At 46.2% G+C, this 22527-nt stretch overlaps 1 long non-coding RNA gene across 1 annotated transcript; it reads left to right on the top strand.

Annotated features, from left to right (window-relative positions):
• Window positions 1–4836: 4836 nt before the first annotated feature.
• Window positions 4837–12082, top strand: LOC131492083 (uncharacterized). Its single transcript, XR_009251835.1, has 2 exons — window positions 4837–4956; window positions 11882–12082. It is a non-coding gene; the product is annotated as an uncharacterized LOC131492083 (long non-coding RNA).
• Window positions 12083–22527: the final 10445 nt, after the last annotated feature.

The following is a 22527-nucleotide window of genomic DNA, read 5'->3' as shown; positions in this document are numbered from 1 at the left end:
TTAAGAAGACTGAAATCATGTCAAGCATCTTTCCTGACTGCAACAGTATGAAACTAGAAATCAGTTACAAGAAAAAAACTGGAAATGCACAAACACGTGGGTGTTCAACAACACAGTTACTAAACAACCAGTGTGTCAACAGAGAAATCAAAGAGGAAACAAGTAATACCAGGAGACAAATCACAATGCAAACACTGCAGTTCAAAATCTTTGGGACACAGCAAAAGCAGTTCTAAGAGGGAAGTTTATAGTGATAGAAGCCTACCTCAAGAAACAAGAAAAGTCTGAAATAAATAATCTAATAATATACCTAAAGAAACAACAAAACAACAAAAGAATAAACAAAGCCCAAAGTTAGTAGAAGGAAGGAAAAGTAGAGGTGAGAGGGGAAATAAACCAAATAGAGGGTAAAAAAAAAAATAATAAAAATAAATGAAACTAAGAGCTGGTTCCTGGAAAAGATAATAAAATTGATAAACCTTCAGACATATTCGTCAAGAAAAAAAGAGAGGGCTCAAATGAAGAAAATCACGAATGAAAGAGAAGTTACAACTGACCCAAAGAAATACAAATATAATATATTGTATAATATATATAATATATAATATAACATAATATAATACAAGGATTATAAGAGACTACTACAGAAAATAATATGCCCAAAAATTGGACAATTTGAAGAAATAGAAATTTCTAAAAGCATATAATCTTCCAAGACTGAATTTTGAAGAAACAAAATCTGAACAGACAAAATTGAATCAGTAAATAAAAAACTCCCAACAAACAGATATCCAGGACCAAATGGTTTCAAGGGTAAATTCTGTTTTTAAAGTTTAATTATTTATTTTGAGAGAGAGGGTGGGGAGTGGAGGGGAAGAGAGAAAGAGGGAGAGAGAAAATCCCAAGTAGGCTCTGCACCATTGGTGCAGAACCCTATGTGGGTCTTGAACTCATAAACTGTGAGATCATGACCTGAGCCGAAATCAAGAGTTGGACACTTAACCAAGTGAGCCACCCAGGCACCCCTCTACCAAACATTTAAAGGAAAGTTAGCATCTATCTTTCTCAAACTATTCCAAAAATAGAAGTAGAAGAATACTTTTGAAGTCATTCCATGGGGCCAGCATTACCCTGATACTGATATCCAAGGCACTCCAAAATTAAAAAAAAAAGAAAAGAAAAAAAAGAAAAGAAAAAAGAAAAGAAAAAAGAAAAGAAAATCACAGACCAACATCCCTAATGAATAAACATACAAAAATCCTCAACAAAATATTAGCAAGCCAAATTAGAATGTACATTAAAAAGATTATTCACCATGATCAAATGGGATTATTCCAGGAATACAAGGATGGTTCGTACCCACAAACCAATCAATGCGATACACCACATTAACAAAATGAAGGATAAAAATCATACGATAATCTCAACAGGTGCAGAAAAATCATTTGAAAAAATTCAACATCCATGAGTTTTTATTCATGATAAAAACTCTCAACAAAGTGGTACAGAAGGAACACGCCCCAACATAATAAAGGCCATATATGACAAACCCACATCTGGCATCATACTCAATGGTGAAAAGCTGAACTCTTTTCTTTTAAGATCAGGAAGAAGACCTAGATATCCACTCTTGCTACTTTTATTTAACAGAGAGTATGGAGGTCCTAGCCACAGCAATGAAACAAACAAAGAGAAATAAAAGTTACCCAGATGGGTAAGGAAGAAGTAAACTGACACTATTTGCAGATGAAAAATGGTTCTAGATATACTTGGAAAACCCTAAAGACTCCACCAAAAAGTATTAGAACTAATAAATGAATTCAGTAAATTATAGGATATAAAATTAATATACAGAAACCTGTTTTGTTTCTATGCACTAGCAATGAAATAGCAGAAAGGGAAACGAGAAAACAAGCATCAAAAAGAATAAAATACTCGACATAAATTTAACCAAAGAGGTGAAAGATCTCTACTCTGAAAACTATAAGGCATTGATGAAAGACATTAAATATGACACAAATACATGGAAAGATACACCATGCTTATGGATTGGAAGAATTAATATTGTTAAAATGTCCATACTACCCAAAGGAACCTACAGATTCAGTGCAATCCTGGTTGGGTTTGCACCAGAACAAACAAACAAACAAAAACATCTAAAATCTCTATGGAACCACAAAAGAGCTTGGATAGCTGATGCAATCTTGAGAAAGAAGAACAAAGCTGGAGGCAGCACGCTTCCAGATTTCAAGCCACACTACAAAGCTATGGTAATCAAAACAGCATGGTATGGGCACAAAAAGACACACAGATCAATGGGACAGAGCTGAGAGCCCAGAAACAAACCCGTGTTTATCTGGTCAATTAATCTCTGACAAAGGAGGCAAGAACACACAATGGGGAAAAGACAGTCTCTTCAACAAATGATGTTGGGACAACTGGACAGCTATATGGAAAAGCATGACATTGGATCACTTTCTTACACCAGACACAAAAATAACCTCAAATAATAAGAATAATAATAATCCTCAAAATGGATTATATAATCCTCAAAATGGATTAAAGACCTAACGGTGAGACCTGAAACCATAAACCTCCTAAAAGAAAACACAGAGAGTAAGCTCATGGACATTGGCTTTAGCAATATTTTTCTGACTATGTCTCCTCAGAAAGGGAAACAAAAGCCAAAATTAATAACTGGGAGTACATGAAAATAAAAGGCTTTTGAGGGGCGCCTGGGTGGCTCAGTCAGTTAAGCATCTTGCTCTTGATTTTGGCTCAGGTCATGATATCGAGGCTTGTGAGTTTGAGCCCTGCATTGGGCTCAGTGCTAACAGTACAGAGCCTGCTTGGGATTCTCTTTCTCTCCCTCTCTGCTGTTCCCATGTGCACTCTTCCTCCAAATAAATAAACTTAAAAAAAAAAAAAAGAAGAATATGTTAAAAAAAAAAGTCTTTTGAACAGTGAAGGAAACCATCAACAAAATGAAAAGACAGCCAGTGAATGGGAGAAGATATTTGCAAATGATATATCCAATAAGGGGTTAATATCCAAAATATATATTTAAAAAACCTCATGCAACTCAACACCAAAAAAACCCCAAATAATCTGATTGAAAATGGGCAGAGGACCTGAATAGACATCTTTCCAAACAAGACATGCAGATAGCCAGGAGATACATGAAAAGATGCCCAGCATCAGCAATCATGCGGGAAATGTAAGTCAAAATCACAGTGAAGTATCACCTCACCCCAGCAGAATGGCTAAAAATAAAAAGACAAACAAAATAACAAATGTTGGTAAGGATGCGGAGAAAAGAGAACACTTGTGCACCGTTGGTGGGAATGTAAATTGGTGCAGCCACTGTGGAAAACAGTAGGGAGGTTCCCCCAAAAAACTAAAAATAGTACTACCATATGCTCCAGTAATTCTACTTCTGGGTATTTACCCAAAGAAAATGCAAACACTAACTCGAAAGGATATCTGCACTCCTATGCTCACCGCGGCATTATTTACAATAGCCATGATATGGCAGCAACCTACGTGTCCATCTGTAGATGGATGGATAAAGAAAGAAGATGTGGTTTATATATACAACGGAATGCTGCTCAGCCGTAAAAAAAAAAAAAAAAAAAAGGAGTGAGATTTTCCTGTTCATGACAACATGGATGGAGCGTGAGGGTATTATGCTAACTGAAATCAGTCAGAGAACGACAAATACCCTATGGTCTCACTTATGTGTGGCCTCTAAAAAACAAAAGAAACAAACCGCAACAAAATACAAACACACTCAAAAATACAGAGAACAAAGTGGTGGTTGCAAGAGGGGAGGTGGGCAAAGGAGTAGGCAGAATAGCTAAAGAGGATTAGGGGGGATAGACTTCCAGGTATTGACAATTAAGTCACAGACATGAAAAGTACAGCATAGAGAACAGAGTCAATAATATTATAATAACTGTGTATGGTAATGTGGCAATTACACATATTGTGGTGGGCCTATCGTATGTAATGTATGTAACTGTTGAATCACTGTGTTGTACACCTGAAACTAATATAATATTACATGTCAACTATACTTCAACTAAAAAAAAAAAAGATTAAAAAAAAAGACAAAAAGCCACTTGTCATTCTGTGCTTGGGCTTTAAGTCTCACGCTTACAATTTTTTAATGTTTATTTATTTATTTTTGAGAGAGGGGCGGGGAGGGAGGAGAGCAGGACGAGGAAGTGGCAGAGAGAGAGGGAGGCAAAGAATCCAAAGCGGGCTGCACACTGTCGGTACAGAGCCCGATGTGGGGCTCAAACTCACGAACTGTGAGATCATGACCTGAGCCGAAATCAGACGCTTAACCAAATGAGCCACCCAGGCGCCCCTTGTGCTTACAAATGTCATTTGCATGTTCTTGGGGGGAGTTATTGCATGTTTTTAAGAATGGGATGATGTGAGTCAATGCTATGATTCAACCGGTGCTTCTGTAAGGTTGCTGCTGGCCAGGAGAGGGGTCCCTGGGAAAGGTGGGAGACTGGGGACAGAGAGAGAAGATGACTACACAAATCACCCTGAACAGTGTGAGTAGGAGGGACAAATGTGTTGGACAGATGGGGCACTGGGGAGGTAGGTTACGTGATCATAGAGGAGGGTAAGGACACTTGATTTAACTGAGTTTTCTCATCTGGGTTTTACCGAGAGGCAAGAAGGGCTGCTCTCGTCTGAATGTGTCCCTCCCAAATTCATATACTGAGAAATCCTAACCCTCAAAAATGATGGCATTAGGGGGTGGAGCCTTTAGGGGGTGGAGCCTTCACAATGGAATTATTTCCTTATATAATAAGAGACTCCACAGAGCTCCCCAACCCCTTCCACCTGTAAGGACACAGCAAGAAGTCTCAGACCTGGAAGAGGTCCCTCATCCGACCATGCTGGCACCATGATCTTGGACTTCCAGCTCCCAGAACTGTGAGAAATATATTTCTATGGTTTATTAGCTACCCAGTCCGTGCTATTTAAAAAAATTTTTTTTTAATACTTAGTTTTTTGAAAGACAGAGCGAGAGTGAGCAGGGGAGGGGCAGAAAGAGAGGGAGACACCAAATCTGAAGCAGGCTCTGAACAATCAGTGCAAAGTCCGACGTGGGGCTCAAACCCACAAACTGTGAGATCATGACCTGAGCCGAAATTGGATGCTTAACCGACTGTGCCACCCGGGTGCCCCCAGTCTGTGATATTTTATTATAGCAGCCTGCATAGATGAAGACAGGCCAAGAGAAGGAACACAGGAAGAGATTTTAACTTTTCTCTTTATAAAGGGAAGATTGTGCACTGAGTTTCAAACAGACTGAATTTTAAGGGAAAGAGAATGGAAAGAATTCCAGCCATCATTTGGAAATACAGATATGGAGGTAAGAGCTAAAAAAGTAATTCAGAATCAGCCACACAGAGGAACCAATAAACGCCCTGAGAGTGGATGTTATCACCTGGAAAGAGCTACGCAGGTCATTCATAGGCCTGTGAGAAAAAGGGGCCGAGTTAGACCTTGAGAGGTGCTTATATTAGTGAACACCAGAGGAAGAGCATTCTAGAAATAATTCAAATTCCTAACAATATGGGGCACCATCTAGTCCTCCACTCCTGTATCTGATTTTTCTTTAATAGAGAACAATGACTGGGGCACCTGGCTGGCTCAGTGGAGCACGTGACTCTTCACCTTGGGCTCATGAGTTCGAGCCTCACATTGGGCATAGAGTTTACTCAAAAAAAAAAAAAAGAATAATGACTCATCTGTTTTTTAAAATTCTTTAAATGTTTATTCTTGAGAGAGAGACAGAGTGTGAGCGGGGAGGGGCAGAGAGAGAGAGAAGGAGACACAGAATCTGAAGCAGCTTTCAGACTCTGAGCTGTCAGCACAGAGTCCAATGTGGGGCTCCAACTCACGAGCCATAATCATGACCTGAGCTGAAGTCAGACGCTTAATTGACTGAGCCACCCAGGGCCGGGACTCATCTTCTTTAATACAGAATCTGTTTGGTGCCTGTCTGAGAATTAAAGACAATAGGTAGCTTTTTCCTGCATAAGGATACTTCTTTGCAAAGGCAGTATTTTGCAAACTCTTTGCTGGTTGACCGTGACCCAGAGTGAGAAATTCAAGTTATATATGCATAGATATGTATGCATAAAGACAAAAGGCTTTATGAAACAATATCTACCTGTAGCTTCTACAATTAATGCTATTTTCTATTTTATTCTATTCCTGTAAGGAAAACAAAACAAAACAAAACAAAACCATGACTGCTGGGTCCCAGTGAGTTGACATCACAAAAGACAGTGGGATTTAGGGCTGTGGTTTCTGGAAGTCTACTCTCCCTCTAGTGGTTGACATCTTTCAGGAGAGATCAGAGCTTGAGGCTCAAGCTGGAGACCCACGGAGAAGAGCATCACTCCATCTCCAAAGGCCCCCCGCCCCCTTTCCTGGAGGAATTTTTAGCTTTGGGAGGAAGTCTAGGCAGGTTTGACCCGCAGTTGCTCGGATTGTTTCCAGATGCAAATAATAATGACAGGCATTGAATCAGGCACTTTCTGTACATTATTAACAATTCTCATAATAAGCCTCTGAGGGAAATGTAATTATTACCTCCATGTTACAGAGGGGAAACATAAGGCTAAGAGAGAATTTGCCCATGATTGTACTGCCCGCGAACAGTGACACTCAGATCCAAGCTCAGTCGGCTTGCAGGACAGTGATGGTGAGCTGCAGCTTCTTGGCTTTACTGTGCCTCATCCCCATTAGTCCCCTAGCAAGTGTCCCTCAGCAAGACTTGGTCTTGACTCAGAGCAGTCTTTATTCCTTCTCTTACGGAGACTCTGTGCATTTACAAGTTTCTTGAATATAATCGAGGATCTGAAATGTGTTCTGGAAGCGCAGGCGGAAAGAGAAGGAGCAGGAGAGAAAGAGAAAGGGTGGGGTAGGTCGAGGAAGGCCCTTTTGAGGCTGGGCTGGAAAAGGCGATCTGGAGAGGGAGAGGCCGGGTTCTCATCACCTTGACCTCCCTGCCTCTGTCTTTGCCCTGACGATCAGCCACCTCCACGTCTCCACCAGGCTTATCTCTCCAAAACAGCTCTGTCCTCATCACTTTCCTACCTCGTGCTTCTTGCTGACATGGCCCACGCACCTGTCCAGAACTGAAAGCCTCCTTCTCTCCCTTCAATGCCAACTCAGTGTCTCCTCCTCAGACGGCCATTCCAGACTTGTAACTGGCCCTGCCCGACCATCCCCAATCTTCGCCCACTCGATCACGACGTCTGCACATGAAGCCTGGCAGGCTTTCCCTGTCCCTGAATGCACGCGGCTTGTCTGATCTTAGTGCCTGCGCTCATGTTGGGCCCTTGCCTGGAATGCCCTGCTTCCTCTCTCCCTGTCTATACCCACCCATCCTTTAAGACTCCGTTTGGGCCTTGCCTCTTCTTTAATGCCTTCCCCTGATTCTTCTGTTACCTTTGCATCTCTGCTCTTGTATCATCCACGGAGGGATATTACCAAATACTGTAGAATATTTATGTATTTTTTAAAATTTGTTTAATGTTTATTTTTGAGAGACAGAGCATGAGTGGGGGTGGGGCAGACACACACACACACACACACACACACACACACACACACACAGAATCAGAAGCAGGCTCCAGGCTCTGAGCTGTCTGTCAGCCCAGAGCTGGACGTGAGATCATGACCCGAGCCGAAATCGGGCGCTTAACCGATGGAGCCACCCAGGCGCCCCCAAATACTGTAGAATATTTAAATGGTTCATGTTTATGCCTTCAGCCAGATACACTTATTCATTAATTTTAAAGTTATTGATCGAATTGCCTATTATTCAGACACGGGAAATTCTAGGACAAGGAAGGTAAGAGGAGCTCTCAAGACGCCAGGATTCGCAGACAGGGGCCGGCACGGTGCAGCACAGAGCTGCTGCTTTTTTTTCTTACTTCTGGGAAAGTACCCCAATTTTCTTCTGGGCAGCCCCTGAAATCTAAGGCTGTGTTGCAGGAGCAGGGCCAGACTCCACACCTTAAAAGAGGAGCGGGCATGTGACAGAGGTCTGGCCACTGAGAACTGCACTCCCCTGGTCGCAGAGATGGGGTGCGATGGGCTAGGCCAGTGGGAAATTAGTCCCAGGTGCCCGCTAGAACTAAGGGGGGATGTTCAGCTGGCGGAACACGAGCCCGGAGCCACTGGCAATTATTACTGCCACCACTTTGAGGGGGTCTGTCTGAAGGGGAAGCCAACATGGGGGACATCAGAGTTGGGGGATTCTGGAGAACACCGTTTAAGCACCTGGATCCAGCCTCTACCATACCAGAAAGCCACTGCATTCTTTCCTGCTCAGGCCGGTTTCTGTTAAGATTCCGTAACGTGCAACTAAACGAGCCCTCACCATTGTGGTGCATCCGTTGCGATCCGTGCTGTGGTTACCTGTAAGCAGATAACAGCTCAAGGCACAGCCCCCTGGCATCCGGCCTGGAACTGCTCACCAGCCCTAAGTAGCCTAGCTAGGTTCCCAATCCAGCTCAGGTTGGTCCGATTAAAGCGAGTCAATTGATTTCTCATGGCTCTGGTCACGGAGGAGCACTGCCTTTTCCCCTGAATGAAATCCTTCCCGTGGCACCTTGCCCGGCACTGCTATGCTTTAACTGCTCAGTGTGTTCCTGGAGCTTCTGTGCTGCCTCACGTCGGCCCACAGGTGCATACAGTTGGTTCTGTGTCTCTGCAAATGGTCTACACGATCCTCTATCATTTGATAAGATAGGCATATCTCAAAATGAGATGGGGTCCTCATGTTGAGCAAGCGTTAGAGGAATGAGTTTATAAGTCTACAGTGGGCTTATCAAACTGTAAGTGGTGGTGATGTAGTGAGAACAGGGCAAGAAAGAGAGTAGTCACCACAGTAATGCCTGTGGGTGAGTGGTGGCTACTGAGTGTGTGCTTTGTCCATTCTCTGGTAAGTTCTTATCAATCAATTGGCATGTATTTAATAAGTGCCGGCTAGAAATTAGAGTCAAACCCTTTCAGTCGTGTTCCACAGCCCTAAGCCAGTACCCGCCTAATAATTACCTTTGGTGATTGATAATGCTTTACACCCTTGACGTTAGTTAGAGACAAAGTCTGAATGCAAAGAGAACAAATTCTTGGTTCCCAATACAGTGCTCATCTCCAACCCTGGGTCAAGCAATGACCAAATATTCCTGAGCTCGTTATCAGAAGTAGTTTCCTTTCCTCTAACGTTTCGCTCTGGATTCTTGGAAGACTGTCACTCCCCAAAGTCAGAGGCGGCGGAACATTTGAAAATGCTTTTAACAGAATAGGTTATGCCTTGAACTAAATCGCTGCCTTACCTTCAAAGTCCTGAGGCTGTCCGAGTGGACTTCCTGTGCCTGTGTCTAGTCTCCAGCCAAGGCCACATGCGGACACACCCTTGGCTTGGGCCCGAGTTGGAGCTTCTCCAGCTGAAGGTGTCCCTCTTGCTTCCGTGCTTCTGCCTGGCAAATATTTGGAATATTTGAATATTTGGAACATTCCAGGTACCCTCTCTGGCCCCTTTTAGTTAAATCCTTTGTAAAGTCACAATAAAATAATTACAGTGACCTTCTACTAGGGAGCCCAGTAAATAGCTCCTGTTAGAAGTTCATCCAGAAGTAAGACTGGCCTCTGGTCTGCGTGGGAGATGGTGGGTCATGGGCAATCCTACAGAGCATGATTTAATTAGAACCTGTTGGGAGCCAGACTTTCAATGGAGCTAGTTCCTATTAAGAAAGCTCAGAACCCTTTCTGAGAGACAACAACACTCCCCTCCTCCAAATATCCCAGGAACCAGTAGACTGTAAAGATCTGGTAACAAGTTTATTTTTCCCTGTAGCCAAGAGTTGGGAAGTACATAACTTACCTTTCTTCCTTCACTGAAGTTGGGTGGCCATTGCTAAGACCAATGGCAGACACTAAGGCAGTGTCTCCTGGGCAGTGGTTCTCAGCTTTGAGGGCACGTTAGAAAGCTGGGGATTTTAGGGGCGCCTGGCTAGCTCGATCAGTAGAGCATGCGACTCTTGACCTCAGGGTTCTAAGTTCAAACCCCACCTTGGTTGTAGAGATTATTTAAAAATAAAATCTTAAAAAAGAGAAGAAACCTGAGGATTTTAACAACTGTTGATGTGTGCTGTGCTACCCACTGCCCCCCCTCCCAGGGTCTGAGTTATGTGGTCGGGGGTACACCTGGCATCAGGATTGAAAAATCATGCCAGCTATTTATAATAGTGCTATAGTTGTATGATTTGACCGGGCCTAGAAGAAAAAAGAAAAGGCAAAACCCAGCCTTTGTTTATAAAGGTTATCGTTGCTTAGAATTTATTGTTATATGCCACAGAATATGACTTTGTACTAAAGAAGTTTGGAAAAACCTTTTTTTTTTTTTTTTTTTTTTTGTAGTCGGGAGGAGTAAGTCTCCACCTTGCGGGCTCCACGGGACTGACTATCCCAAAGCCTAAATGAGATTAGGCAGTAACGGGACACGTGTGTGTGTGTGTGTGGGGGGGGGGGGACAGTACTTAGTAAACCAGGATTTGCACACCTGCCCGGGGTGGGGTGGGGATGGGTGAGGCCAGGAAATGCTGGAGGAGATGAACAGGGCATAGGACCATGAGGAGTGATAGGCCTGCAGTGAGGCAGGAGTCTCATTTCAAGGTGAGACATTGACTCAGCTGGGGCCGATCCTTTTTTTTTTCTTTTAAAGACATACGTTAAAATTTGTATATCAAATCTCTCAATTTTGAGAACACTCAGTGCCAAAAAGCGCATTTGGGAAGTAGACACATGGATCCCACACTTTCTTTGAAAGTCACCTTAGTTCCCTTCCATACTCATTTATAAGACAGCTTGCAATGCTCTCTCAAGTGTGGGGACACATTGGACTTCTTCAAATACAAAGCAAACATCAAAAAATTCGAGGAGTGGGGCGCCTGGGTGGCGCAGTGGGTTAAGCGTCCGACTTCAGCCAGGTCACGATCTCGCGGTCCGTGAGTTCGAGCCCTGCGTCAGGCTCTGGGCTGATGGCTCGGAGCCTGGAGCCTGTTTCCGATTCTGTGTCTCCCTCTCTCTCTGCCCCTCCCCCATTCATGCTATGTCTCTCTCTGTCCCAAAAATAAATAAAAACCGTTGGAAAAAAAAAATTAAAAAAAAAAAATTCAAGGAGTAATCAGTGTCCTGATTCTGTTCCCTTCAGTTTGCAGACAAGCACACAGAGGCTCAAAGAGTTGGAGGCATATGCCCAGGGTCACAAGGTCAAGTAGTGGCTATAATGACATTCTTGATCTAACCCAAACATCTAGTCTGTACTTACTTTTCAACAGAATTCCAGTTTGGGGATCTATCCCTCCCAGAGTGACTCAAGGATACCCAGTGCAACACCATTTCCAGCTCTAGGGTAGATCCTGGTCAGTCTAAGCCAATCAATGCATGGCATTCTCCTGGTAACTGCTTTGATCCAGTGGTGGGTACATGACCAAAGGTGGCCCAGGCAGATTGAAGGAGAGGACTTATGTCCCATGCTGGAGGGAGAAGACTCCCTTTCCTGCCTGTAGCCTCCATTACCAATGGGAGCCATTTTTTCACCATTAGGGATCTATCCTATGCAGGTGTCCAAGCACAGAGCACAGCTGAACCTCTACTAAGTGAAGTGTACTTCTCATTATACCAGGCAATTGCCTCACAATTCCCAGTAGGCTAGGCTGCTCCAGTGGGTATCTGGGCAACGGGAACACTTTTAGCTTTTCCAGGCTGCTGCATAGAGCTGGTGAGTAGCCACAGAATGGAACTGAGAGAATTTCTGTGGCTCTGTCTTTAGCAGGTGAACCTTGGCTGGTCCCCACTGCTGTGAATGACGTTGCCTGTATCTGCACATGGCTGTTGAGACTGAAGAGGAAGAAACTACCTAAATCAGCCAAGATATTTTAATGGTAAGAAATAGATGATGCAATTCAAGCTGCCTAAATAATAAAAGAAATGTATATTCTCAAGTAAATAAAAAGTACTTCGGTGTGTGTGACTCAATCTATAGGCTCAAGTGGTATCACTAGGACCCTGCCTCTGGTCATCTCTTGGCTGTCCTATCACCCACTTTGTCTTTATTTATTTTTATATTCCACCTGGGCTGAGTTGACAGCTAGAAACTCTAGACACACCTTCTTTCCTGCTCAAGACCAATGGAAAGCAGGTGGGTGTCCTTCCTGTGTCAGGCAAGGCAAAGGTCTTTCTTGCTTCTCATTGGCTCTGGTGGATCACATGGCCATTCCTGCACCAATCACTGTGCCACGGCCCAAAGGGTGGGGCCTGAGCTGCATGTCTCTCCCTAGAAAGAAGAATGTCTACTGAGAATGGCAGCAGATCCTCAGAGGAAAATTACTGTTCTGTCACCCAGGAGACTGGCAAATTGGTGCTGGCTGTCCAACTCAATAACTAGAAGCTTTTCCAAATGTGTAGGTTTTTTTTGGGGGGGGGGCGTTTATATTGTGCAAAGAGCAGAGAATGTGAAATCAAAGGAGATTTCAGTCCTGGATCTCTGAGCCTCATCTCAGTCCACAGATGTTCAGTGGGGAAGAACACCTTCCTGTGGCTTGACTCCAGTGTCATTCTGAAGATTGAATGCGATCCTGTGTGGCAAAGCACTTTTTAAAGTGTTAAAGGCTAAACCCAAATGAGGGACTGTTGTTGTTTGTCATTACTATTATCGTCTTTTCTGAATTTCTCCCACTCATGCTCTGATTATAATTCAGTGCTATTTCAGGCAAGATCTGAGTTGTAAATGCATCAGTAGCAGCTAGAATGAATTTGGCCAAGGTGGCCATAAGCATACATGGCTTTTTTGTGAGAATCAAAAATAGACCCGTCCTGCCTCCTCTGGGTGGTGCAGTTCCCAGGGAACATGGCTTGGCAAGTGGAAAGCATACTGGATTTCAGCTGTTGTTGCCCCCTTGGCAGGAAGGGGAGCAGGCAGGGGTGGAGGGTTCTGTGCAGTGCACAACCTGCACGGCTTTACTTTGTGGCCCTGACTTTGATGATGAACCACCGAGCAGGATGAACTCTGGAAGCCCAACTCCTCCTTTTCCTGGCAAAGTTCATTTAAGCCTCTAAGATCATTTATCTTTTTCCTCTCTTCTGAGCATTTTCACTCAGACTGAATGCAGCAGCCTGTGCTGTCTCTTTTAGTTAACTGCCCACTGGTGATCCAGATTCTGCTGGCCTTTTCAGAGGCTCATTGCACACCGTTCCAACTGCAAGGAAGAGAAGCCTTCCTTTTTAGCGACGCTGATGAGTGATGTCGCAGACAGTGGCTAACCCTTTAAAATGAACACAACACATTGGTGGCCCACAGCGGGCTGTTGCTGGAAAGTCAGATGCTGATTTCCCCGAAATGCCCAGGAAGGAAGGTTGAAAGACACAGGCAGCTTCACCTAGATTGACCACCACTGTTTGCTGTTCTAAATCCTCCTGGCAACAGCAACTCCGGAAAGAAATTATTTGAATTGGATCCAGCCAGCCTCTAGGGAGCCAGGGATGCAATACAGTAGCCTTTGTGTTACTGTGACTGAAAGTCTTCCTCCTCTTAAAAGATTATCCTTCTCTTGTGTGACAGATGGATAGTTGGAGCCAACAGGAACTCGCAGTGTTGTTGAGTTGTGAATGTGTTGCCCCATTCACTGCATCCTTGGTATCTTCTGGGGCACCTGAAATGGCAGAGCCTTTTCAGCGTGTTGTGAGCCAGGATTAACCCATCGCCATGACACCAGTGGTGTGGTGTAGGTGAACTGAGTCTCAGCGTAAAGCATGCCCAGGTCTCTTTTGTCTAGAATGCTCCCTTGATTGACACCACTGCTCTTCCCTCATCCCTCTCTTGGGACCTAGAGAAAAGTCTGCCACCTTCGCTACAGTTTCCTCACTGCCTCCCTGTTTTACTTCCTCCTTCCTCCAAGATGGCGGCTTTTCTGTTTGTTCTCCTCTCCCCATACATGCATTCTCTGCCCTTTCCTGCCCCTGCTGAGCTCTTTACCCCCAGGTTTCTAGTTGGTTCACCCAGTGGGAGGCACGGCAGGAGACTAGAAGGTGTGAGGGACGTGTCATGAGGTGTTGGCTGGCCCCACCTCTCCATTGAAGCATGAGGCTCTCCTGTCCCTTGAGGCACAGGGATGCAAACAGCTTCCAGCAATCGTGAGTCTCCAGGTGCCTTATTAACTACAGGCGTTTCTGGCTCCTTTCATCCTGCCTACACCTTACAGAGTCCCTTCATTAAATTCTTTTTTTTTGAAAACTGTATCTTTATTTTTTTAATTTTATTTTTTATTTTTAAAAATTTACATCCAAATTAGTTAGCATATAGTGCAACAATGATTTCAGGAGTAGATTCCTTAGTGCCCCTTACCCAATTAGCCCATCTGCCCTCCCACAACCCCTCCGGTAACCCTCAGTTTGTTCTCCATATTTACGAGTCTTTTCTGTTTTGTCTCCCTCCCTGTTTTTATTTTATTTTTGTTTCCCTTCCCTTATGTTCATCTGTTTTGTCTCTTAAAGTCCTCTTATGAGTGAAGTCATATGATTTTTGTCTTTCTCTGACTAATTTCATTTAGCATAATACCCTCCAGTTCCATCCACATAGTTGCAAACGGCAAGATTTCATTCTTTTTGATTGCTGAGTAATACTCCATTGTATATGTATATACCACATTTTCTTTATCCATTCATCCATCGATGGACATTTGGGCTCTTTCCGTACTTTGGCTATTGTTGATAGTGCTGCTATAAACATGGGGGTGCATGTGTCCCTTCGAAACAGCACACCTGTATCCCATGGGTAAATGCCTAGTAGTGCAATTGCTGGGTCGTAGGGTAGTTCTATTTTTAGTTTTTTGAGGAACCTCCAAACTGTTTTCCAGAGTGGCTGCACCAGCTTGCATTCCCACCCTTCATTAAATTCTTTACAGTGCAGGGGTGCTTGGGTGGCTCAGTCAGTCCGACTTTGGCTCTAGTCATGATCTCATGGTTCATGAGTTTGAGCCCCATGTTGGGCTCCTCCTGGGCTCCTCCCCGCCCCCTACCCCCCCCCCCCCCCCGCAACGTTCTCTGCCTCTCCTCTGCTTGCACTTGGTCTCTTTCCTTCAAAAACAAACATTAAAAAAAAATAAGTTCTTTACAATTCAACCCTTTGAGTGTCCATCCATTTCCTGCAGGGATGCTAACCAATTCAGACTTCATCCTTGCCACTCTTCTGGGGTATCTCCCTGGATGGTCACCAGGGACACCAAGAAAATTCCCAGCCCTTCTCTTCAGCCACCTGTACTTGGGTTAATTCTTCTTCTTGATCCTCTTCTTTGGTCTCCTGGATGCTATTCCACCCTCCTTTCCTTCTACCTTTCCATTCACTGTCTGACAAGAACCATCATAGTTGTTTCTTAAGTGGTCCTCTTATGTCCATTCCATCCTGCCCCATCTGGAACATCGGTGATAAAAAATAATCTCCCTAGATACGGGCCTCCAGTTATGATGCGAATAACTCATGGGGGTGAAAGGTACAGCTTAGGAAGTACAGACAGTGGTATTGTGATCCCGTTATGTGGTGACAGACCGTAGCTATACTTGTGGTGAGCATAGCATGACACCTGGATATACAGTACTGGCTTACACCCGAAACTAATGTAACATTGTGTTACATTAGTAACATACAACTACACACACACACACACATATATATGTATATATATATATATATATATATATATATATATATTTTGAGAGAGAGAGAGAGAGGGAGCAAGCACATGTGTACAAGCAAGGGAGGGGCAGAGAGACAGGGAGAGAGAGAGGGAGAGGGGGAGAATCCCAAGCAGGCTCCATGCTGTCAGTGCAGAGCTTGATGTGGGACTTGAACTCATTAACAGTGAGATCATGACCCGAGTCAAAATCAAGAGTTGGATGCTTAACCGACTGAGCCACCCAGGCATCCCAACATACAGCTATATTAAAAAAAAAAAAAAAAAAAAAAATCTCTCCCAAACACCTAGAACGAATTTAGTGAGCACTTTCACTCAGGATATGGAACTTCTTGATAGCCTCTGTTTTCCCCTTTCGATTAATCCCCACCCTGCTCCCTCCTGCTTTGAGCCTGGAGACAATCTGTCACGGATGTGTCAAAGGGCTCCCTTGACCGCTAGTGTCTTGTTGGGTTCAGCCAGTTAGAAAGCGCTGGCAGGAGACCAGAGGGCAGGAGGAAGACGAGGTTGGGGTATTTATCTCCCGGACTGCCTCCCAAATGGGTAGAGGGTTGCAAGTGGCTGTGTATCTCTCACATAAATCACAGCTGCTGTCATATGACCCCTCACTAAGTTCCAGATACATCCTCCCTTTAGGGCTTAGGGAGGATCACATCTCCCTAGGCTGCTAGCCTTAACCTGTGCACCACTTTGTACATAGTCCTGTCCCGTTAAACTGTCCTAGATGACCTCCATTTGAGGGTGCCTTCTGCTTCCTGCTGGGACCCTGACTGGCGGGTCCTGGGAGCCCAATCACTGCCTTCAGTCAAGTTCTGTAGACTCTCCCTTTCTTGTCCCATAGGGCGCTCGCCCTGTGTTCTGATCGTTCCAGTTTATCACAGCTTAGTCCAGCCTGGCTCAAAATTTCATCTCCTGATTGAGTTCTCATTTCTTCTTCTCCCCTCAAGGATAGGGATGTGAGGAGGAAGGCATGGTCTAGTCTTTCACATCTTGTCCTTCTATCAGGCAACTTGTGTGTGTTGGGGGAAGAGGGAAAGGGACAAATGTCTCTTTTCCCATCCAGCTACTGAGACAGTATTGTATTTCTTGTCCACGAATGTCTCTGGCTGACACCGAGGGCCTGGTGAAGGGGCAGGAGTCCCAATGCCAATTCCGCCAGGATGGACAAGGTTATGCTGCGGTAACAAACCACCTCTGGATTTGAATAACTCGGATCAGCAAAGCCTTACTTCTCTTTAGGCTACATATCCACTGCAGGTCAGCAGAAGCTCTGCTCACCAGGTCAGTCAGGGACTCAGGCTGATGGGACAGCCCCAGTCTCCATCATTGCTACTCTACCGGGAGGACGAGCGCTCACAGATCTCGCATCAGGGCTGAAATGTCGTCACCAGGAAAGACTTACCCTTGCATGCATTTCATTGGCCAGAACTAGTCACCTGGCTCCACTCAGTTGGAAAGGGGCCAGGAAGTACAATCTTTCCATGTGCCCAGAGGGAATGGCCTGAAATATTTGGGAACAGGACAGGGCACATGTGTGTGAGTTCTTCAGAAGATTCCACATGGCCTTACTCTTTGGACGGGGAGAGCAGACTCCAGCCTGAAAATCACTGATGCTCCCACTGCCCCTGCCCTGCGCCACCCCTCTTCCTCCACTCCCCACCACTGTCTCTTATCACTGAAAGTCTACTCCGTGGCACATTGCTTCTGGGTCCTACTCCTCACAGGGAGTCCCTGGGTGTGATAACTGACAAGATGTTTGAAGCTCAGATGCCATTTTTTTTTTTTTTAAATTTTTTTTTTCAACGTTTTTTATTTATTTTTGGGACAGAGAGAGACAGAGCATGAACGGGGGAGGGGCACAGAGAGAGGGAGACACAGAATCGGAAACAGGCTCCAGGCTCCGAGCCATCAGCCCAGAGCCTGATGCGGGGCTCGAACTCACGGACCGCGAGATCGTGACCTGGCTGAAGTCGGACGCTTAACCGACTGCGCCACCCAGGCGCCCCGATGCCATTTTTTTTTAAAAGAAGATTATTGTGGTCAGATGCACTTAACACGAAATTTACCAATTCAATCCTTTTAAAGTGTACAATTTAGTGGTACTTATTACATTCACAGTGTCATGCAACCGTCACCACTGCCTAGTTCCAGAACATTTCCTATCACCCCCAAAAGAAACCCCAGACCCAGTAAGGAGTTACTCCCCATTTCTACCCCCCTCTTCAGGTCCTGGCAACCACTAGTCTATCAAACTGCCTCTTCTGGATATTACCTATAAATGGAACCATATGATATAGGTCTTTGAGCACATCTACTGTCTGAGGTGTCCTTGTGGCCCACGGGAGGCTCACTCACTGTCGTACAAAACGCTGGCCAAACAGGTGCTCCACAGATGCCTTCTCTCTCCACCTGCTGTCAGGCCAATTTCCTTCTTCCTGGCTCAGAGAGGGAGAAGCACCCTGCTGTCTAAGCAGGGAATGGATCGCCCACCTTTCCTCAGCCTCTGTGGGTGCATCACTATGGGAATCCCCCCACCCCCACCCTGAGGTTGGGGTGGGCTGGAGAAGAAGGTGCATCCCTGATGCACAGAGAAAAAGCCACTGTCTTCCCTGGCCAGCTCTCCTGATTCCCACCGCCTCCCTGGCAGAAATGCTTACATGGCTTGAAGTGGGCTGATTGCAGTGGAACCGCAGCTAATAAGCCCTGGGGGAGTGTGGCATCTGGTCCCGTTTTCCCCCCGTATTCTTTACCATGTGTGTTATTTAGCTGGTGTTGTTTTCAGCCGCGGGCCCCACTGCCAACCTGCCACAAGAAAGGTCCTATTTGACGTCTTCTGAGACACCGTTTTGATAATGTTCCTTCCCCACCCAGCAACTTGCCACATCTCTGGCTCACGAATGGATAAATTCCAAACTCTCGACTTTGCGTTCAAAACCCGCTCCGAACTAGCTCCAACGTAGCTTTTTTGCTCACTGCGCCCCGCACAAACTCTCTGTTCCTTTCAGGCTGGCCTGCTCAACTCACTGCCCGCCTCCCCCCCCCCCCCCCCCAGATGGCCATGCTCGGTTTGGGGTGGGGCCCTTTACTCTGCCGGTCCCACCTGGAATGTGCTGTCTCTCTTCCTGGATGGGAGGCTCTTTGCCACCACCTCCTTGTGGTCCTCCTGGGCCTCCAGTCTCTTCTTTCCGAACTCCTGTCACCTGCTCAGCAGCTCAGCACCTGCTGGGCGAGTGTGCTGCTGCTTTGTGTGGCTAGTGACCTCCTATGCGTTTACGTCTCCTTCTGTGCTGGGGGCGGGGTGAGTCGAATGACCACCTGATTGCAGGCAGCACCCATCCCCTCACCCCATGTGTCTTCAATAAGGAAAACTAGCAGAGCCAGACAGAAGGGGGTTGGCCAAGGCCACGGGACCCAATCCTTTTCCAGGCTGGCTAGTGGGAGGTTAGGAATGCGTGAGGAAGGTGGCTCTGGATAGCTTTGCCATCTTCCAGGGACACCTGCCCGGGTCACGCTGGGACTGGGCATCGGGAGGCGATGGCCATACATGTTCTGCTTGGGGTACTTGCGGGTTGAGCCAGAAGTACATGCCGTTGTGGCCAGGTTTAGGTGGAGGGATGAGAAAAAGGGAGAGCAGAGAGGCAGCAAGAAAGGCAAATTGGGGAGGGGCGATGAGGCAGAAACAGAGAGAAAGGGCAAGTCAATGTTGGGGAGGAGGGGGAGAGGGGAGGGGAATCGATTTAGGACCCCCAAACCTTGGCGGGAAGAAGCGGGATCTTTCTGATCTTGCCAGAGCGAGGAAGCCCTGCTCAGTGGCTCCTACTGTTTTTATGCTTTTCCCCACTCCTCCCCCTCCCGTCTCCTCCCCCCATGATGTACCATCATTCCATTATCCTCAAGTCACCTGCCTCAACAGTCAAGAGCAGCCCCAGCCTGGAGTGTGTGCCTCCTTGGCAAACCTCCTCTCTGTGCTGTGCCCAGCTTTGTTTTTGTGTTTCTGGTTTAGCTCATTTCAGTGGGGGAAGCTGACTTGTGCCTTGGAGGAATGATTCCGAGACCTGGAGGAAAGCCCAGAGAGATGGAGCCAGGCTGCATCCTCAGTGCAGCCTGACCTTTGTCAGGATGGCCTCGAGCCACCCAGATACCACAAGGTTCCCTCTGCCTTGCGGGCGCCGGGAAGTGGGCATATGCCCAGTGCCCGCTGCTCTAGGCTCGCTGGTTATTCCTCTCTTCCTTTTAGGGTCCCCAGCCAGGCCTTCCCTAGCCCAGGCCCCACTGGCGGTACTCTGTTTTGAGGCACCCTGACTTTTGCAAATCCTTGCTTCCTTCAAAGCGAAGGCAGAGGCTATAGGCACGGAGAGTTATCAAGAAAGTTTGTCCTAGTCGGGCTTCTGCGAGGCCTGTGGCGTGGCGAGCAGTCAGGGGAGGGTGGCCTTAGGCTCTCTTCTGTTGTCTCAGTATCACGCCTGCATTCATGCCCACTCGTGCAGGCTTCTCACACGGACTGCCACAGCAACTCTGGAAAGACGCCTCCGTCTGTGGCTGCTGGATTCGTCTTGTTAAAGGCCCTCTCCTATGTTGTCATTCTCCGCTCAAACACCATCAGTGGCTCCCACTGACCACGGAATAAATAACCAATTTGCTCCATAAGACTTTGTGGGCTTACTCCAGAGGGCGCAGATCCAGAAGGTCCACCACTCTCCCCGAGGGCAGGTCTGGGAGCTGGGGGAACAGTGAGGACCACTGTGCTGGGGTCCTATAACCTGTCTGTCTCTGAGTCCCAGGCCCTGGCGATGCCACTTGGAATGTTGGTCCTGGGATGATCCTGCCTCTTCGCCAAACATCCTTTATACTTGGGCTTTCTGTCAGGCCTTCTGATAACATTTGCTTATCCAATCTGGAAGAGGAAGGTTCCAGAGGAATCTCCAAGTTTGCAGATGACAAGAAGTGATGGCTAGTTCTTGGCATTCCTGCTCTCCCATTTTTCCTCCCTCACCCAAGGCAGATGCAACTAACCCACTTTTGGCTAGCAAGCCCAGATGAGGCTTTAGAACATCTCTGAACATGATTTGGGCCACCATTACCAATCAATTGAACTTGGCAAAGGAGATGAAACCTATTTGTAACCCTACGCACAGTTCTGCTGCTGAATGAAAATTTAAACCTTGTCAGGACTGGATATAAGAAACCACGAAAGTGGACCCACAAGTGGTATGGGGGGAGGGGCCTCACTGTTGTGGGGTAAGTACATTTTGAGATTTCACCAAAGATTTTTTCCTCATTCTCCTGTCCCCCTAGCCCTTCCCTGAATTCAGGCTAAGACCTTCTGCTTTTATTCTCTTAGTGAGTGAATGACTCAGCAAAAATGCAGAGAGAAAGCTAAGAGTCTAAACAGACTTTTGAAACTCCTGGCAGAGATAGTAATTCGAGGTGGGGTGGGGGAGAAAAGAAAAAGAAAAGCATTTGGTGTTCAAAAGCTTAAGTTTTGGAGTTTCAAAAGGATGGCTCCAAAGGGGAGCTCAGGGCATAGGGAATACAGGATGAGTAGAAAAAGAAATGAGAGCAGGCAAACAGGAAAAAGAGGTCCTAGAGTGGAGGCTGGGGGCAGGGGAGGAGAAATTCTGGGGACGAATGAGTCTTTGAGAAGGATTCCTGTTCCCCTCCAAGTTCCTGGGTCAAGTCTGGGTGAGGAATGATGGCTGTCCAGGTAGATTTGGGAAACTGAGGCAAGAGGGGACCTGTACCTCTCTTTCCTGGGGTGAGCCCAAGAGGGGGCCCAGCATGGTGTGGAATATGGAGATCCTCAGACAAACCCTCTGGGGTTCTTGAAGGCCACGGTGGTGTCAGAGGCACAGGCATCAGAGAGGCAAGGATGTGGCACAGAGAGACAGTGGACACAAGAAAGAACCAGAACAGCATGGCAGAAGGCAGTGAGGGTGGGGGCCCCTCTGATACCAGCACGGTAGATGATGACGGGGGCGGGGTGGGGTGAGTGCTGGCCCGGGGACCCCTTCCCCTGACATCTTGGGAGACCTGAGGAAATGATAATCTATAGTTTATGGAGTTTATGGAGATAAAATTTCTGCCATTGAGCAGAAGGGGAGCCGAAAAGGAAACTTAAATTGAATCACAGAAAAGGGGAGAAAGTTACATCGTGGGCACGTTTTAGCTGACATTTGCATGCACTACACACACAAAGGTGTTCCCCAGATAATTCGGAAGTGACATTTTCTGGCTCTTGACTAGCCTGGGAAGTGTACTGGTCATCTCTCTTCGGAAGCATCCAGTTCCCTGCCAGGCTCCCCCATATTTGGGGTATTGGGTGGGGATGTGGTCACTGCACTCCAGGAAGGACCTACTGTCTGCAAGAAGATTCAGGATGGTCCTGAGAAGAGGAAGTTGGCAGGGACAGTGCTGACATGCATTGTAGCTGTGTGATTATGACTGAGGCCTGGAAGGCATATGGCTCATGGGAGATTTCACCAGAGTCGTCGAGGGTGAGGGCTGAGCCCCCTGGATTGTGTGTTAAGTCCTGGAGCACCACACAGTTTAAGCCAGGCCAGGTACACGGAACTGGAGGGAAGAAACTGTGGAATCACAGAAGGGAGTTTATCTCTGGGCCTGTTAACCCTGTGAGAATATAAATAATAAAAAAATTTCAAAGAAGGATTAGTTAGGGCTTAGTTTCTTAACCTCAGCATTACTGGCATTTGGGTCGGGTAAGTCTTCGAAG

This window comes from Neofelis nebulosa, chromosome 12 (assembly GCF_028018385.1).
Source record: "Neofelis nebulosa isolate mNeoNeb1 chromosome 12, mNeoNeb1.pri, whole genome shotgun sequence".
NCBI classification, from domain to species: Eukaryota; Metazoa; Chordata; class Mammalia; order Carnivora; family Felidae; genus Neofelis; species Neofelis nebulosa.
Note: the sequence above shows the minus strand (reverse complement) of the source record. Positions and strands in the feature narration are given on the sequence as shown.